Consider the following 17,772-nt stretch of genomic DNA (forward strand, 5'->3'; position numbering starts at 1 on the left):
CATCTTTTATTCAGGATATTGTGGATAAGTATAATGACACGATTCGCACGTCAACAAATATGAAACCATCAGAAACATTTACAAAATTAAAATATGAAAAAGAGATTAATGTCAGAAAACCTAAGTTCAAAGTTGGTGATATCGTAAGAATATATAGGTGGAAATCTCATTTTGAAAAGGGTTATATTAAAAGATGGACGAATGAGCTTTTTAAAATTGTTGATGTCATAGATACGGTTCCTTGGACTTATAAGATATATGATTTGGAAGGGGAAGAGATTTCAGGTTCATTTTATTCACAGGAATTACAAAACACAAAGATAAATTGAAATTTTTTGACTCCGCCCCTTTTTGAATCCGCCCACACAAAACCCACCCACATAAACCCCACCCCACACAAACCCCACCCCACACAAACCCCACACAAACCCCACCACACACAAACCCCCCACAAGCTCCACACAAGCTCCACACAAGCTCCACCCATATTCATCATATTCACATAATTAGTGATTAGTTAATTAGTTCCCCACACACAACATGTTTATTTAATTTAAAAATTATCCACCCATCCACACAAGCTCCACTCATCCACCCATCCACCCATCCATTTATCCACACAAACCTCATCCACATAAGCCTCATCCACATTCACCCCTCCCACATAAGCCCCACCGAAGCCCCACCCACATAAACCCTTCCCACATAAACCTTGCCCACATAAACCCCTCCCACACAAGCTCCACCCACATAAACCCTGCCCACACAAACCCCGCCGAAGCCCACCCACATAAACCCCACCGAAGCCCCGCCCACACAAGCCCCACCCACATAAACGCCCTCCCACAAGCCCCGCCCACACACGCCCCGCCCACACACGCCCCGCCCACACCGAAGCCCCGCCCACATAAACCCCACCCACACAAGCCCCGCCCACACAAGCCCCACCCCTCATCCCACCCCCCTCATCCCCCCTGTGACCCACCACCTCCCTCATCCCACCCCCACCCTTCCCCACACACACACATGGGGAGGGGAGGGGTGGGATGAGGGGGTGATGGGTCATTGGGGGAGCGCACCTACCCCCCCTCCCTCTCCTTCATGTCTTGATCCTTTTTTTGAAATTCAAAATCAAGTAATTGTAAACAAAACAAATATAATTGATCAAAATTGCAAATATTAAATATTCATTTGTGAGAATGTATAATCTTTCCCAGCAATCTTCTTCAGATGTCTTGTGATTTCAAAACTCAGACACCATATTCTGTTTTGAAACAAAAAGTGTATAATAATTAGGTTTTATAAAGATAATTACATGGTAATATAAGTAAGCCTGGTGTTGGTTCTAAGTTCAAGCCTCGTTGACCACTGAATTAACACACCAGGAGGCCGACTCAGCCTGTCATCCTTCCAAGGCCAATAAAATGAATTCCAGTGTACTGGTAAAACCGCGTCCAAACTAATGATGCAACCAACATAAGACGACATTCCAAAGAGTGAGTGATATTAATAAAAGAATAAATAAACAAATAACTAAATAATAATTCAGAAACATTTACCTCCAGAAAATCATGTGTTGTACCAGATTGCTTCAACAGCTGATGTTGTGTGATCGAGCTGAAAAAAAAATAAAATAATGAGTCAAGGGTATAGATGGAGAGACAGACAGAGAGAGGTAGGTAGAAAGACAGACAGAGAGAGATACAAAGAGACAGACAGGGAGAGATAGAGAGACAAACAGACAGGGGAAGAGACACACACACACACACGTGTATATATATATATATATATATATATATATATATATATATACATACACACACACACACACACACACACACACACACACACACATATTCACCAACACACACATACACACACACACACACACACACACACACACACACACACACACACACACGTCTCACCATTGGTTTAATTTATTCGAGATCAGAGGCCTTGATAAGACTTCGTACCAGTCATTATAAATGTTTTTCAATTCTCTTCTAAAATCATTGACCTCTTCAATAAGAGCATTCATTTGATGTACCTCATCGTGATATGTAAACTCCACTTCTTCCAAGGACCTGCCAGGAAAAAATATATATTTTCGCATTATCACGATTTAATTTATAATCAATTGCTTCATCGTTCAAAGAGGAAACCATACACAAACTTACCAACTTTGTAGTGAGCTGTTATCTTCATCGGAAGAGAGTGAGTCCATGTCTCAGTTTTTTTTACCAATGGTACAAGATGGCAAAAAGATCAGAGGCCGTGATAAGACGTTGTGTCAGTCATTAAAAATGTTTTTCAATTCTCTTCTAAGATGATTGACCTCTTCAATAAGAGCATTAATTTCATGCACCTCGTCGTGATATGTAAACTTCTCTTCTTCCAAGGACCTGCTAAGAAAAAAAAAAAAATCAGAATTATCACGATTTAATTTATAATCAATTGCTTCATCGTTCAAAGAGGAACCTATACACAGGCTTACCAACTTTGTGTTGAGCTGTTTTGTTCGCGGAAGAAAGATCGCTCATGTCTCAGTAATAAAAATGAAAATCCCGTCTGGCAGAAACTTTGTCTGGCGAATCACTTATAAGGCAACGATGAGGAGATTGCTTAATCATTGGGTGTGGCCACAGGAAATGACGCTTCGGGCGAGACAGCTTGGAAAATAACTGGGCGATATATTCTCAAATTGTATGAATCATTTTTAAAATATACTTAAAATGCCCTAAAATCATTTTGATTAAACATTTTTAAAAGCCTGTTCATGTTCTGAGATAAAATAGAAACACGAGGCCTTGTCTCAGAGAATAGTTCCTATTTTTTCACAGCATGACTGTCCAAAAACACTTCCTCATTCACACAGCACGACCGTGTCAAAAAAAACACTTCCTCATTTTCATGACACAAACTGAAAACATTTGAAACAAAACTCTTTTTATGGCGTGGTTTATGTACAAAAATGATTTGCAACTCGGGCGGTGGCCAGATGAGATCATTAAGAGAAGTTTATCATTTCGTAATGGCACAAAAGGGGTATCTTAAAAAATATAAAGATTCAAATGTTTTGTTTCTCAATATTTTAGATGGGGATTATTGTGCAAAGAAAATTAAACTATTGAAGGAATTTGAGAATGAACAAATCTTTATAGGTTCAATGAGTGAGCTAAACAATATGCATCGGTTATTTGATAAAGAGTGTCCTGAGGGTTAGACGTTTCAGATATTTCTTTCAAATCACCTTTAACAAATCACATTACCACTTTAGTACTTGAACAAATCTTTATCTTATTGCATGGATTATTTGAAAAAAAAAGTGTCCTCAGGTTAAAAGGGGAGACAAATAAATATACCTTGGGATAAAAAGGGGGTTTATTTTTAGGAAAAAAAAATATGAATCGCTGAAAATCCCCCATTCATTTACATGGGGAAAAGTGAGCCAGAACCAGTCTATTCACCCTACATATATATATATATATATATATATATATATATATATATATATATATATATATATATATTGTTGTGGTTGACGAAATTCGCAAACCACCATTCAGGTCCCTTAGGTGAGATATCTCTGTAAGTATATGTGTAGTAGCCCAAACCCGTTGTTTAGAGGGAATGAATGTCATTCATTCGGGCTGCGACCCTTCTAGATTGCCGTTTTTCTTTTACTATCTTTATTTTGGACCAGCCGCCATTACAACCACCACCAACCACGTCTCAACAGCCATCACACAACAACCACCAACCGCAACGCCGCTTCACAACAACAGCCACGACCCTTGCCGTCACATCTCGCTCTCGCAACCATCGCATCACCGCCATTCTCGCGCCGCTTGTGGGCGCCGATCCTGGACTCGTGCAGGGCGCGCACCGAGCAGCGGGTGCAAAAACACCAGCCTTTCCGAAGAAATCGGATCAAAAACGTATCACGCCCACTTCTGTTCCATCCTATCAGCGAGCGTGGGGCGATTTGGCCCCGCCTCCAGGTGCGTCGGAGTATAATCGCAATATGCAGATTCGCGGATCAAAAATCATTCACGCCCACTTTTCCTCTGTCCAATGGGGAGCCAGCCAGAGGTGAAGGGTCGAAGGGGAAGGAGCGAAGCCCCGAGGGCTATAAAGGGCCGCGTTCGCTCGCCGAGTCAAGTTGAGTCAGTCAAGGAGAGTTGAGAAGAGAAAAGTCAGAGAAAGCAGTTGGACGGAGATGAGAAGAGTGGAGAGTTGGAGAGGTGGCGGCGGCGAAGGCAGTCGAGAGGACGCTCGTGTCAGAGTCGGGGAGCTGCGGAGAGGGGAGGCCGGTAACGCGACCGAGGTCGCGGTGGAGACGCTCGTTGCAGGACCCAAGCCAGCGAGATATCCTCATTCCCCCGAGCATCAACAACCCCCTCCTGTTTCCCCCCGCGCTGAGATAGTGTGAGAAGGGGGCCCCGTTCCCACCCCATTTCCAGGCAGTGCCAGCGAGGCCCGCGGAGTCGGGGCGCCACCGCCAATCTTGCGGCTCATCACCAGACGGGTAGGCTCGACGCGGTCTCGGCCCCAGGTCCGTCTGCCCCCCTCATCGTTGAGGGTGGTCCCTTTTTCTTTTGCTTTGAGTATATGTGTTGGCGGCGCCGTCTGTGAAGTAAAACTGTATAAGTGTTGCCGTGTGCTCGGTAGTCGGTAGTAGATCTGCATTGTGTTTCTCTTTTACATTTTCTTTTTGTGCAGAATTGTCGTGTCACTTTTACATTTGCTTTTGGTGTATAATTGTATATGTGTGCTTTCCGTTTGCCGCGGAATAAATGTGCTTTATGTTGAACTGTTTTTCCCGTTTCGCTTCGTCTTTTCTTCAATTGAATCTCCATCTTACTTCACGTAAAGGGTTGGTCGTGGGCTAAAAATCGCCCGATAATCAATCGAACCGTCGAGGTTGACGATAACACCGCTCGGTTATCCCGATAGTACGGAACGGGTCGCTTAAAGTGGCCCGTGTCCGAAGTCGACCTGCGGCGAGGTGCGATCGCCCGGGCTACCCTCCGTGTGGGTACTTAGGTTAGGTCGAATTTGGCGAGCAACCCTATCCCACGCGGGGGGCCGATTGGCACGATCGTGGTGAGGCCGAAAGGCCCACCCATGACTAGTTCCCGGCGTTAGTCCGAGAGGGTCATGACGGGATTGTCCGTCCGGTGGGCAACGTGCCGCGATTCGAGTTACGTGGCCGTCCGCACGCCGGCGGGCGCGAATCCGCAACACTGGTGTCAGGTCGTGAGATACAAACCCATCCCCCTCCTCGCGACACTGGTGTCGGAGAACGGGAAAACGAGCTCTCCTGTCTCCAGCTAAATTCACGGGAATCGGTCCAGGGGTGAGAGGAGCGACCCCCGATTCCCTCCAAATTACGAGCAATTCAAATTAACCCTTTACGAGAAATAAGATGGCGTCTCAAGGCGAGCGGGAGCCGGGGGTATTAGAAATGTATATGTGTAGTAATGTAGGATCCATGGTCCAGGATGAAATCCCCGTGCAGGAAATGTTGGTTGTGCAGGAACACGAACTCGTCCAACTCAACCCAGAGCCCGAAATAGGTGCGGCGGCGGCCGCGGTGTACGACACCTCCCCACCCCCCCCCTCCGCCAAAACCTCCCGATCCTGGCCGAATCGGCTCACCCAAGCGCACCCGACATGGCCCAGCTATTCGCCATGCTGGCAAAAATGGATACAAATATGAACGAAGTGAAAACGAAGATGGATGCAAACACAAATGAAATGAAAAACGAAATAAAAGGCATGAACAAGCAAATGAACGAAATGGAAACAAACATGAAGGAAGAAATTAAAGGGCTGCGGGGTGAGACGCAGAGCATGGGCCGAAGCCTGCAGGCGGGCATGAAGGCAGTAACCGGGGAGCTTAAAATGGCGACGCCACGTGTGGGAGCGAACGAGCTGGGAGGGAGTGCAACGGCTGTCGGGCCCGCGGTGGAGGCGGGTAAGGAAAAAATAATTCGGGGGACGTGTTGGGCGAGGGTCGTGACGGTAACCGAGAGGGAAAAACTAATTGGGGTGACGGAGACGTGCACGAGGGAGATAACAAGGGAAGAGACGGAAATAATAGTTGAGACAAGGGAGGTAAAGGGTGAAGAGGTGACTGAGTTGGCAGAGACACGGGAGATGGGAACGATAGAGGGAAGACTACACAATGAAGACGGGGTAAGTGACGCACACACACACGGAGGTAGTGGAGGATAATGGGGGTGAGCTCGCGGACTGGGTGGAGACCCGGTGCAAGCAGTTGGATGGCCTCCTCCAGGAACGAGGGGAGGGAGTATGCCCCCTTGAGGCGAGTCACGACCAGGTGAATTTGGTCGTGCTTTGCGAGGTTGAGAGGAGGAGTGCTGCGAACAGGTGCACGGAGAGCTTGGGGGGTATAGAGGCGCCGGAGACCCTTGTGGGGACACGAATCCCCAGTGTGGTTGTCCCTGTGTGTGTGGTGCAAGGTGTGAGTGCGTCCCCGTGTGTGGAAGCGACCCTGTGTGTGAGTGGTGTGGTGGTAAGTGTGCAGGAGGGCGTGCTTCCCAGCGCGCCGTGTGTGAGTGAAACACCGCGGGTGAGTTCCCCCGCGTGTGTGAGTGAGGAACGGTGTGTGGATGAGGCACCGTGGGCGAGTGCCCCCGCGTGTGTGAGTGGTGTAGTGGCAAGTGTGCCAAAGGGCGTGCTTCCCAGCATGCCGTGTGTGGATGAGGCACCGTGTGTGAGTGTCGCCGTGTGTGTGAGTGAAACGGCCAGTATGAGTGAGGCACCGCGGGCGAGTGCCCCCGCGTGTGTGAGTGGTATGGTTTGTGTGAGGGCAATGGCACGAGTGAGTGGAAGGCCGCGAGTGAGTGGAGCCACGTGTGCGAGGGAGGTGGTATGTGTGAGAGAGACAGCGTGTGCAAGGTCGCTGTGTGTAAGGGAGATGTCGGTCGACATGTGTGAACATGCAGCCGCGTCTCCCGGTGTGAGTTAAATGGTGAGGTGTGTTAACGTCGTAACACGCGGGAGTGCGTGTGTTGAATGGCGACGGAGACTGCGACAGAGGAAAGAAAGCCGAGTAGCGGCTGTAGTTGTTTCGGGGACCGTGCCGGGTTCACCCCCAGCAGCGAGCGTGAGGCCCGTGCTGTGCAACGCACGAGGTCCCCACGTGCTCGCTTGCGAGAGTGAAGTCCCGGTCCGGAAACGCACGCGGTGGATTTGCCGATCCCGCGGACGGACAAAGTTTAGGCAGGATTATGGATTTGGACCGGACGGGTTCTCCACGCGATCGTGTGTGTTAAGCTCCAACGGGCAAAGCACATGTGTTCGCGTGGGGAACCCCTCGAGACGTGGGGCTTGTGTTTTTTTTGTGCGCACGGTGACGTCATGGCTGCACGTGGGGTTGGAATCCGGCAGGAGGGGTATCCGTGCCGGATGGTACCGTCCAAGAAGGGACGAGGTACACGTGCAGCTGCATGACGTCACGGGCAGGTGCAAAGTGCGCGAGCTGTGAGTTGCCGCGCTGGTGCTGCGCATGTAAAGAAAAAAAAAAAAAGCAAGCCTCACTTTCGGGTGCACAGGATTCCTGGGCAAGGGGTGGAAGACCCCCTTGACCAGGGCACAGGATGAAACTAGTTAGGGGGAAGGGTTAGCTTAGCTAGACCGATTTCATGGGGCAGGGGTAAGTCCTCATGGAGTCCATGGAATGGATGAGTTAGAGGGATTGTAGTCAGATGTAGGTTGGGTAAATAATTTTTGGGACATTTGAGAACAGTGACAGACTTGTGAATGCGTAGAGGGGACGTAGTTTAGCTACGTAGTGTTAAAAGGAACGTGCTTTAGTGTAAGGGACGACGTGGGAGCACGAGTTAGTTAGGGGATGCAGATATAAGGATGTAATGGCAGAGTTCAACGGTGTGTGTGTTGAAGAGTTGGTGAGTTGTGAGGTGAGTACTTGTTGAGTGAGTGAGGCCAGCGGGTCTGTGTGAGTGGAGCGAATGGGGAATGCATGGTGCGATGAGTGATTGGGGGGAGGAGTGACTCCCGCCCAAGGGACCCCCGGGGTCAGTGTAGAGTGAGTCAGGGGGGTTAGTCAAATTTACAAAATGGAGGTCGTTTTGTTGTTGGTGGGGAAGTAGGCTCGAATCCCGTTTGGAGGGGTGCAGGAGCCCTGTTGACGGGCTGGGAGCGTGGCTGCGAAAGGTGAGTATCGCTGAGTGGGTACCCCGGGCACCAGGCTAGTCGGCCGTGGTAGGCCAAGGGCCCATGGGGGGCCGGGATAGCGTAGTGGGCACGGGTGCGCCTGCTTGGTGCGGGGGCCCGGGGCGCCATTAGCCGCGTGGGCAGTGTTGTGGGCACGGGTGACCCTCGGAAAGGGGCCTGGGAAGCCAGCCTGCCATGTGTGCGTTTCAGGGGAGGTGCCATGGGGGGCACTCCCCGGTGTTTAGGGAGCTGGTAGGCTCGGAGGCAGTGTAGTGCCCGAGGGTGCCATAGCGGGAGATTCGGCAGAGGGTCGTGCCTGCCAAAGGGAGCCACGTGTCCCAGCCATGAGACCGTGTGAGGGCACGGAGAGAAAATTGGGTGGCGAGGCCCGAAATTGTGAGGACACCAACACAGGCGACGGGAATCTGGGTTGTTAGAACCAATAGTTCAAGCGAGAGGTGCTTGTTGAAAGCCCGGGGTAGTTTAACAGGTTAATGGATAGGGTAGATTAGGAAGTGTACCCCTCCGCACCATCCATCCCCTCGCTCTCGTTGTGGGCCGCTGGACCCACTTGGTGTTAAGATCGCTGAAGTCTGGGGAGGCCATCCTGAGGCTTGAATTGGGCCTCGACACAGGACGCTAGCTCTCCCTTGTTCCCCTCCGGGAAGGGAACGTAGGGGTTGGGAGTAGGCTCGGTGACAGAATAGGTTAGCCGAACAAGGACAGTACAGGGGGTTAGGGGATGATTTATAGTGGGGAAGTAAAAATAAAAAAATAAGTTGGGGTTTGACAAATTAAGGCAGTGGGTATAGACAATGACAGGCAAAGGCGATAGGTTGGGAGGGAGACCGTAGGGTAGGTCCGAGCCCGCCTTCCGAGTGGCCAGCACCACCGCACTCCCTCCACCAACCTCCACTGAACGGCAATGGCTGGCCAGCTTCATCTGCTGGCTGCGTTGCTGCAAGGCAAAGGCCGGCCCACTTCATCGGCAGCTGTTGTTTTGCTGCAAGGCCTGTGCCGGCTGGATCGGCTGCAGCTGCTGTGCTGCAAGGCCCGTGCCGGCTGGATCGTCCGCAGCTGTTTTCTGCAAGGCCTGTGCCGGCCAGTTCATCTGCCGGCTGTGTTTGCCTGCAGCGGCCTTGTTCTGCAGGCTGTGTTTGCCTGATCACCTTTGCCATGCCATGCCCACTGCCCCTGTTCACCAGCCCCGTTCAATTTTTGCTTTGCCCCCCCCCCCCCCTGTTCATTGCCATGTGCGCCAGGATCAAGGCAACAGTTTGCAAGCTGCGAGAACTGCCCTGTTGGCAGCTACAACACGGGCCTGCAGTGGCGGCCCGTGCACCATGTTTGTGTCCATCCATCCATCCGTTGTGTTCATTGCGTGTGCCACTTGAGCTGGCATGGAGACTGTGTTTGTGCAGCCCATGCACCGTTGTGGTTCACTGCGTTCAGTTCAAAAGGGAAGGCCTTGGACTGCGTGTGAGCAGCCGGCCACGTTCCCTGTCACCTGCATTGTTTGAGCCAGAGACTGCATACGAGCAGCCTGGCTCCCTGCTAACTGCTTTCTTTCTGCAGAGTCCATTGATCCTGGGCCATGGTTTAGTGTAAAATTTGTAAGTTAAGGTTAAGATGTACTGTACATATGAGTGCGCCCCCGGCATGTCTGTCTTAGCGCCGGCAATTTTATTTAAGTCGTCCGTGTGAGTGAGTTTGTTTAGGTAGTTACTCAGCCCTCAGGTTCTTTATTTTGGGGACACGAATACCATGAATGTCGCACTCAGGGATCCGTAGGTAAAATGTACTAGGGGAGAACTACACATGATGGCACACGAAAATTTGACGACTCAGGACGAGTCTGTAAAAAGGGGAGGGGGTAGTGTTGTGGTTGACGAAATTTGCAAACCACCATTCAGGTCCCTTAGGTGAGATATCTCTGTAAGTATATGTGTAGTAGCCCAAACCCGTTGTTTAGAGGGAATGAATGTCATTCATTCGGGCTGCGACCCTTCTAGATAGCCGTTTTTCTTTTACTATCTTTATTTTGGACCAGCCGCCATTACAACCACCACCAACCTCGTCTCAACAGCCATCACACAACAACCACCAACCGCAACACCGCTTCACAACAACAGCCACGACCATTGCCGTCACATCTCGCTCTCGCAACCATCGCATCACCGCCATTCCCGCGCCGCTTGTGGGCGCCGATCCTGGACTCGCGCAAGGCGCGCACCGAGCAGCAGGTGCAAAAACACCAGCCTTTCCGAAGAAATCGGAACAAAAACGATTCACGCCCACTTCTGTTCCGTCCTATCAGCGAGCGTGGGACGATTTGGCCCCGCCTCCAGGTGCGTCGGAGTATAATCGCAATATGCAGATTCGCGGATCAAAAATCATTCACGCCCACTTTTCCTCTGTCCAATGGGGAGCCAGCCAGAGGTGAAGGGTCGAAGGGGAAGGAGCGAAGCCCCGGGGGCTATAAAGGGCCGCGTTCGCTCGCCGAGTCAAGTTGAGTCAGTCAAGGAGAGTTGAGAAGAGAAGAGTCAGAGAAAGCAGTTGGACGGAGCTGAGAAGAGTGGAGAGTTGGAGAGGTGGCGGCGGCGAAGGCAGTCGAGAGGGCGCTCGTGTCAGAGTCGGGGAGCTGCGGAGAGGGGAGGCCGGTAACGCGACCGAGGTCGCAGTGGAGACGCTCGTTGCGGGACCCAAGCCAGCGAGATATCCTCATTCCCCCGAGCATCAACAACCCCCTCCTGTTTCCCCCCCCCCCCCCGCGCTGAGATAGTGTGAGAAGGGGGCCCCGTTCCCACCCCATTTCCAGGCAGTGCCAGCGAGGCCCGCGGAGTCGGGGCGCCACCGCCAATCTTGCGGCTCATCACCAGACGGGTAGGCTCGATGCGGTCTCGGCCCCAGTCCCGTCTGCCCCCCTCATCGTTGAGGGTGGTCCCTTTTTCTTTTGCTTTGAGTATATGTGTTGTCGGCACCGTCTGTGAAGTAAAACTGTATAAGTGTTGCCGTGTGCTCGGTAGTCGGTAGTAGATCTGCATTGTGTTTCTCTTTTACATTTGCTTTTTGTGCAGAATTGTCGTGTCACTTTTACATTTGCTTTTTGTGCAGAACTGTCGTGTCACTTTTACATTTGCTTTTGGTGTATAATTGTATATGTGTGCTTTCCGATTGCCGCGGAATAAATGTGCTTTATGTTGAACTGTTTTTCCCGTTTCGCTTCGTCTTTTCTTTAATTGAATCTCCATCTTACTTCACGTAAAGGGTTGGTCGTGGGCTAAAAACGCCCGATAATCAATCGAACCGTCGAGGTTGACGATAACACCGCACGGTTATCCCGATAGTACGGAACGGGTCGCTTAAAGTGGCCCGTGTCCGAAGTCGACCTGCGGCGAGGTGCGATCGCCCGGTCTACCCTCCGTGTGGGTACTTAGGTTAGGTCGAATTTGGCGAGCAACCCTATCCCACGCGGGGGGCCGATTGGCACGATCGTGGTGAGGCCGAAAGGCCCACCCGTGACTGGTTCCCGGCGTTAGTCCGAGAGGGTCACGACGGGATTGTCCGTCCGGTGGGCGACGTGCCGCGATTCGAGTTACGTGGCCGTCCGCACGCCGGCGGGCGCGAATCCGCAACACTGGTGTCAGGTCGTGAGATACAAACCCATCCCCCTCCTCGCGACACTGGTGTCGGAGAACGGGAAAACGGGCTCTCCTGTCTCCAGCTAAATTCACGGGAATCGGTCCAGGGGTGAGAGGAGCGACCCCCGATTCCCTCCAAATTACGAGCAATTCAAATTAACCCTTTACGAGAAATAAGATGGCGTCTCAAGGCGAGCGGGAGCCGGGGGTATTAGAAATGTATATGTGTAGTAATGTAGGATCCATGGTCCAGGATGAAATCCCCGTGCAGGAAATGTTGGTTGTGCAGGAACACGAACTCGTCCAACTGAACCCAGAGCCCGAAATAGGTGCGGCGGCGGCCGCGGTGTATGACACCTCCCCACCCCCCACCCCCCTCCGCCAAAACCTCACGATCCTGGCCGAATCGGCTCACCCAAGCGCACCCGACATGGCCCAGCTATTCGCCATGCTGGCAAAAATGGATACAAATATGAACGAAGTGAAAACGAAGATGGATTCAAACACAAATGAAATGAAAAACGAAATAAAAGGCATGAACAAGCAAATGAACGAAATGGAAACAAACATGAAGGAAGAATTGAAAGGGCTGCGGGGTGAGACGCAGAGCATGGGCCGAAGCCTGCAGGCGGGCATGAAGGCAGTAACCGGGGAGCTTAAAATGGCGACGCCACGTGTGGGAGCGAACGAGCTGGGAGGGAGTGCAACGGCTGTCGGGCCCGCGGTGGAGGCGGGTAAGGAAAAAATAATTCGGGGGACGTGTTGGGCGAGGGTCGTGACGGTAACCGAGAGGGAAAAACTAATTGGGGTGACGGAGACGTGCACGAGGGAGATAACAAGGGAAGAGACGGAAATAATAGTTGAGACAAGGGAGGTAAAGGGTGAAGAGGTGACTGAGTTGGCAGAAACACGGGAGATGGGAACGATAGAGGGAAGACTACACGATGAAGACGGGGTAAGTGACGCACACACACACACGGAGGTAGTGGAGGATAATGGGGGTGAGATCGCGGACTGGGTAGAGACCCGGTGCGAGCAGTTGGATGGCCTCCTCCAGGAATGAGGGGAGGGAGTATGCCCCCTTGAGGCGAGTCACGACCAGGTGAGTTCGGTCGTGCTTTGCGAGGTTGAGAGGAGGAGTGCTGCGAACAGGTGCACGGAGAGCTTGGGGGGTATAGAGGCCCCGGAGACCCTTGTGGGGACACGAATCCCCAGTGTGGTTGTCCCTGTGTGTGTGGTGCAAGGTGTGAGTGCGTCCCCGTGTGTGGAAGCGACCCTGTGTGTGAGTGGTGTGGTGGTAAGTGTGCAGGAGGGCGTGCTTCCCAGCGCGCCGTGTGTGAGTGAAACACCGCGGGTGAGTTCCCCCGCGTGTGTGAGTGAGGCACGGTGTGTGGATGAGGCACCGTGGGCGAGTGCCCCCGCGTGTGTGAGTGGTGTAGTGGCAAGTGTGCCAAAGGGCGTGCTTCCCAGCATGCCGTGTGTGGATGAGGCACCGTGTGTGAGTGTCGCCGTGTGTGTGAGTGAAACGGCCAGTATGAGTGAGGCACCGCGGGCGAGTGCCCCCGCGTGTGAGTGGTATGTTTTGTGTGAGGGCAATGGCACGAGTGAGTGGAAGGCCGCGAGTGAGTGGAGCCACGTGTGCGAGGGAGGTGGTATGCGTGAGAGAGACAGCGTGTGCAAGGTCGCTGTGTGTAAGGGAGATGTCGGTCGACATGTGTGAACATGCAGCCGCGTCTCCCGGTGTGAGTTTAATGGTGAGGTGTGTTAGCGTCGTAACACGCGGGAGTGCGTGTGTTGAATGGCGACGGAGACTGCGACAGAGGAAAGAAAGCCGAGTAGCGGCTGTAGTTGTTTCGGGGACCGTGCCGGGTTCATCCAGCAGCGAGCGTGAGGCCCGTGCTGTGCAACGCACGAGGCCCCCACCTGCTCGCTTGCGAGAGTGAAGTCCCGGTCCGGAAACGCACGCGGTGGATTTGCCGATCCCGCGGACGGACAAAGTTTAGGCAGGATTATGGATTTGGACCGGACGGGTTCTCCACGCGATCGTGTGTGTTAAGCTCCAACGGGCAAAGCACATGTGTTCGCGTGGGGAACCCCTCGAGACGTGGGGCTTGTGTTTTTTTTATGCGCACGGTGACGTCATGGCTGCACGTGGGGTTGGAATCCGGCAGGAGGGGTATCCCTGCCGGATGGTACCGTCCAAGAAGGGACGAGGTACACGTGCAGCTGCATGACGTCACGGGCAGGTGCAAAGTGCGCGAGCTGCGAGTTGCCGCGCTGGTGCTGCGCATGTAAAGAAAAAAAAAAAAAGCAAGCCTCACTTTCGGGTGCACAGGATTCCTGGGCAAGGGGTGGAAGACCCCCTTGACCAGGGCACAGGATGAAACTAGTTAGGGGGCAGGGTTAGCTTAGCTAGACCGACTTCATGGGGCAGGGGTAAGTCCTCATGGAGTCCGTGGAATGGATGAGTTAGAGGGATTGTAGTCAGATGTAGGTTGGGGAAATAATTTTTGGGACATTTGAGAACAGTGACAGACTTGTGAATGCGTAGAGGGGACGTAGTTTAGCTACATAGTGTTAAAAGGAACGTGCTTTAGTGTAAGGGACGACGTGGGAGCACGAGTTAGTTAGGGGATGCAGATAGAAGGATGTAATGGCAGAGTTCAACGGTGTGTGTGTTGAAGAGTTGGTGAGTTGTGAGGTGAGTACTTGTTGAGTGAGTGAGGCCAGCGGGTCTGTGTGAGTGGAGCGAATGGGGAATGCATGGTGCGATGAGTGATTGGGGGGAGGAGTGACTCCCGCCCAAGGGACCCCCGGGGTCAGTGTAGAGTGAGTCAGGGGGGTTAGTCAAATTTACAAAATGGAGGTCGTTTTGTTGTTGGTGGGGAAGTAGGCTCGAAACCCGTTTGGAGGGGTGCAGGAGCCCTGTTGACGGGCTGGGAGTGTGGCTGCGAAAGGTGAGAATCGCTGAGTGGGTACCCCGGGCACCAGGCTAGTCGGCCGTGGTAGGCCAAGGGCCCATGGGGGGCCGGGATAGCGTAGTGGGCACGGGTGCGCCTGCTTGGTGCGGGGGCCCGGGGCGCCATTAGCCGCGTGGGCAGTGTTGTGGGCACGGGTGACCCTCGGAAAGGGGCCTGGGAAGCCAGCCTGCCACGTGTGCGTTTCAGGGGAGGTGCCATGGGGGGGCACTCCCCGGTGTTTAGGGAGCTGGTAGGCCCGGAGGCAGTGTAGTGCCCGAGGGTGCCATAGCGGGAGATTCGGCAGAGGGTCGTGCCTGCCAAAGGGAGCCACATGTCCCAGCCATGAGACCGTGTGAGGGCACGGAGAGAAAATTGGGGGGCGAGGCCCGAAATTGTGAGGACACCAACACAGGCGACGGGAATCTGGGTTGTTAGAATCAATAGTTTAAGCGAGAGGTGCTTGTTGAAAGCCCCGGGGTAGTTTAACAGGTTAATGGATAGGGTAGATTAGGAAGTGTACCCCTCCGCACCATCCATCCCCTCGCTGTCGTTGTGGGCCGCTGGACCCACTTGGTGTTAAGATCGCTGAAGTCTGGGGAGGCCATCCTGAGGCTTGAATTGGGCCTCGACACAGGACGCTAGCTCTCCCTTGTTCCCCTCCGGGAAGGGAACGTAGGGGTTGGGAGTAGGCTCGGTGACAGGATAGGTTAGCCGAACAAGGACAGTACAGGGGGTTAGGGGATGATTTATAGTGGGGAAGTAAAAATAAAAAAATAAGTTGGGGCTAAATTGGGGTTTGACAAATTAAGGGAGTGGGTATAGACAATGACAGGCAAAGGCGATAGGTTGGGAGGGAGACCGTAGGGTAGGTCCGAGCCCGCCTTCCGAGTGGCCAGCACCACCGCACTCCCTCCACCAACCTCCACTGAACGGCAATGGCTGGCCAGCTTCATCTGCTGGCTGCGTTGCTGCAAGGCAAAGGCCGGCCTACTTCATCGGCAGCTGTTGTTTTGCTGCAAGGCCTGTGCCGGCTGGATCGGCTGCAGCTGTTTTCTGCAAGGCCTGTGCCGGCTGTGTTTGCCTGCAGCGGCCTTGTTCTGCAGGCTGTGTTTGCCTGATCACCTTTGCCATGCCATGCCCACTGCCCCTGTTCACCAGCCCCGTTCAATTTTTGCTTTGCCCCCCCCCCTGTTCATTGCCATGTGCGCCAGGATCAAGGCAACAGTTTGCAAGCTGCGAGAACTGCCCTGTTGGCAGCTACAACACGGGCCTGCAGTGGCGGCCCATGCACCATGTTTGTGTCCATCCATCCATCCGTTGTGTTCATTGCGTGTGCCACTTGAGCTGGCATGGAGACTGCGTTTGTGCAGCCCATGCACCGTTGTGGTTCACTGCGTTCAGTTCAAAAGGGAAGGCCTTGGACTGCGTGTGAGCAGCCGGCCACGTTCCCTGTCACCTGCATTGTTTGAGCCAGAGACTGCATGCGAGCAGCCTGGCTCCCTGCTAACTGCTTTCTTTCTGCAGAGTCCATTGATCCTGGGCCATGGTTTAGTGTAAAATTTGTAAGTTAAGATTAAGATGTACTGCACATATAAGTGCGCCCCCGGCATGTCTGTCTTAGCGCCGGCAATTTTATTTAAGTCGTCCGTGTGAGTGAGTTTGTTTAGGTAGTTACTCAGCCCTCAGGTTATTTATTTTGGGGACACGAATACCATGAATGTCGCACTCAGGGATCCGTAGGTAAAATGTACGAGGGGAGAACGACACATGATGGCACACGAAAATTTGACGACTCGGGACGAATCTGTAAAAAGGGGAGGGGGTAGTGTTGTGGTTGACGAAATTCGCAAACCACCATTCAGGTCCCTTAGGTGAGATATCTCTGTAAGTATATGTGTAGTAGCCCAAACCCGTTGTTTAGAGGGAATGAATGTCATTCATTCGGGCTGCGACCCTTCTAGATAGCCGTTTTTCTTTTACTATCTTTATTTTGGACCAGCCGCCATTACAATCACCACCAACCACGTCTCAACAGCCATCACACAACAACCAGCAACCGCAACGCCGCTTCACAACAACAGCCACGACTCTTGCCGTCACATCTCGCTCTCGCAACCATCGCATCACCGCCATTCCCGCGCCGCTTGTGGGCGCCGATCCTGGACTCGTGCAGGGCGCGCACCGAGCAGCAGGTGCAAAAACACCAGCCTTTCCGAAGAAATCGGATGAAAAACGATTCACGCCCACTTCTGTTCCGTCCTATCAGCGAGCGTGGGGCGATTTGGCCCCGCCTCCAGGTGCGTCGGAGTATAATCGCAATATGCAGATTCGCGGATCAAAAATCATTCACGCCCACTTTTCCTCTGTCCAATGGGGAGCCAGCCAGAGGTGAAGGGTCGAAGGGGAAGGAGCGAAGCCCCGGGGGCTATAAAGGGCCGCGTTCGCTCGCCGAGTCAAGTTGAGTCAGTCAAGGAGAGTTGAGAAGAGAAGAGTCAGAGAAAGCAGTTGGACGGAGCTGAGAAGAGTGGAGAGTTGGAGAGGTGGCGGCGGCGAAGGCAGTCGAGAGGGCGCTTGTGTCAGAGTCGGGGAGCTGCGGAGAGGGGAGGCCGGTAACGCGACCGAGGTCGCGGTGGAGACGCTCGTTGCGGGACCCAAGGCAGCGAGATATCTTCATTCCCCCGAGCATCAACAACCCCCTCCTGTTTCCCCCCGCGCTGAGATAGTGTGAGAAGGGGGCCCCGTTCCCACCCCATTTCCAGGCAGTGCCAGCGAGGCCCGCGGAGTCGGGGCGCCACCGCCAATCTTGCGGCTCATCACCAGACGGGTAGGCTCGACGCGGTCTCGGCCCCAGGCCCGTCTGCCCCCCTCATCGTTGAGGGTGGTCCCTTTTTCTTTTGCTTTGAGTATATGTGTTGTCGGCGCCGTCTGTGAAGTAAAACTGTATAAGTGTTGCCGTGTGCTCT

General features: G+C 52.9%; 1 protein-coding gene across 4 annotated transcripts in view; it reads left to right on the top strand.

Moving 5' to 3' along the window:
* LOC147012393 (delta(14)-sterol reductase TM7SF2-like) overlaps window positions 1-17,772 on the top strand; it is a 107,415-nt gene that overhangs the window by 20,519 nt on the left and 69,124 nt on the right. The window contains exon 1 of one of the 4 annotated variants that reach the window (XM_085856506.1): window positions 12,452-12,583. The exons of the other annotated variants lie outside the window; for them this stretch is intronic. The gene's annotated coding sequence lies outside the window, so the exon portion shown is untranslated. Of the gene's footprint in view, window positions 1-12,451; window positions 12,584-17,772 lie in introns of those variants that run through there. 4 annotated transcript variants of the gene reach the window in all.

Source organism: Eptatretus burgeri, chromosome 15 (assembly GCF_056783735.1).
Source record: "Eptatretus burgeri isolate ZD-2024b chromosome 15, Ebu_testis_v1, whole genome shotgun sequence".
NCBI lineage: Eukaryota > Metazoa > Chordata > Myxini > Myxiniformes > Myxinidae > Eptatretus > Eptatretus burgeri.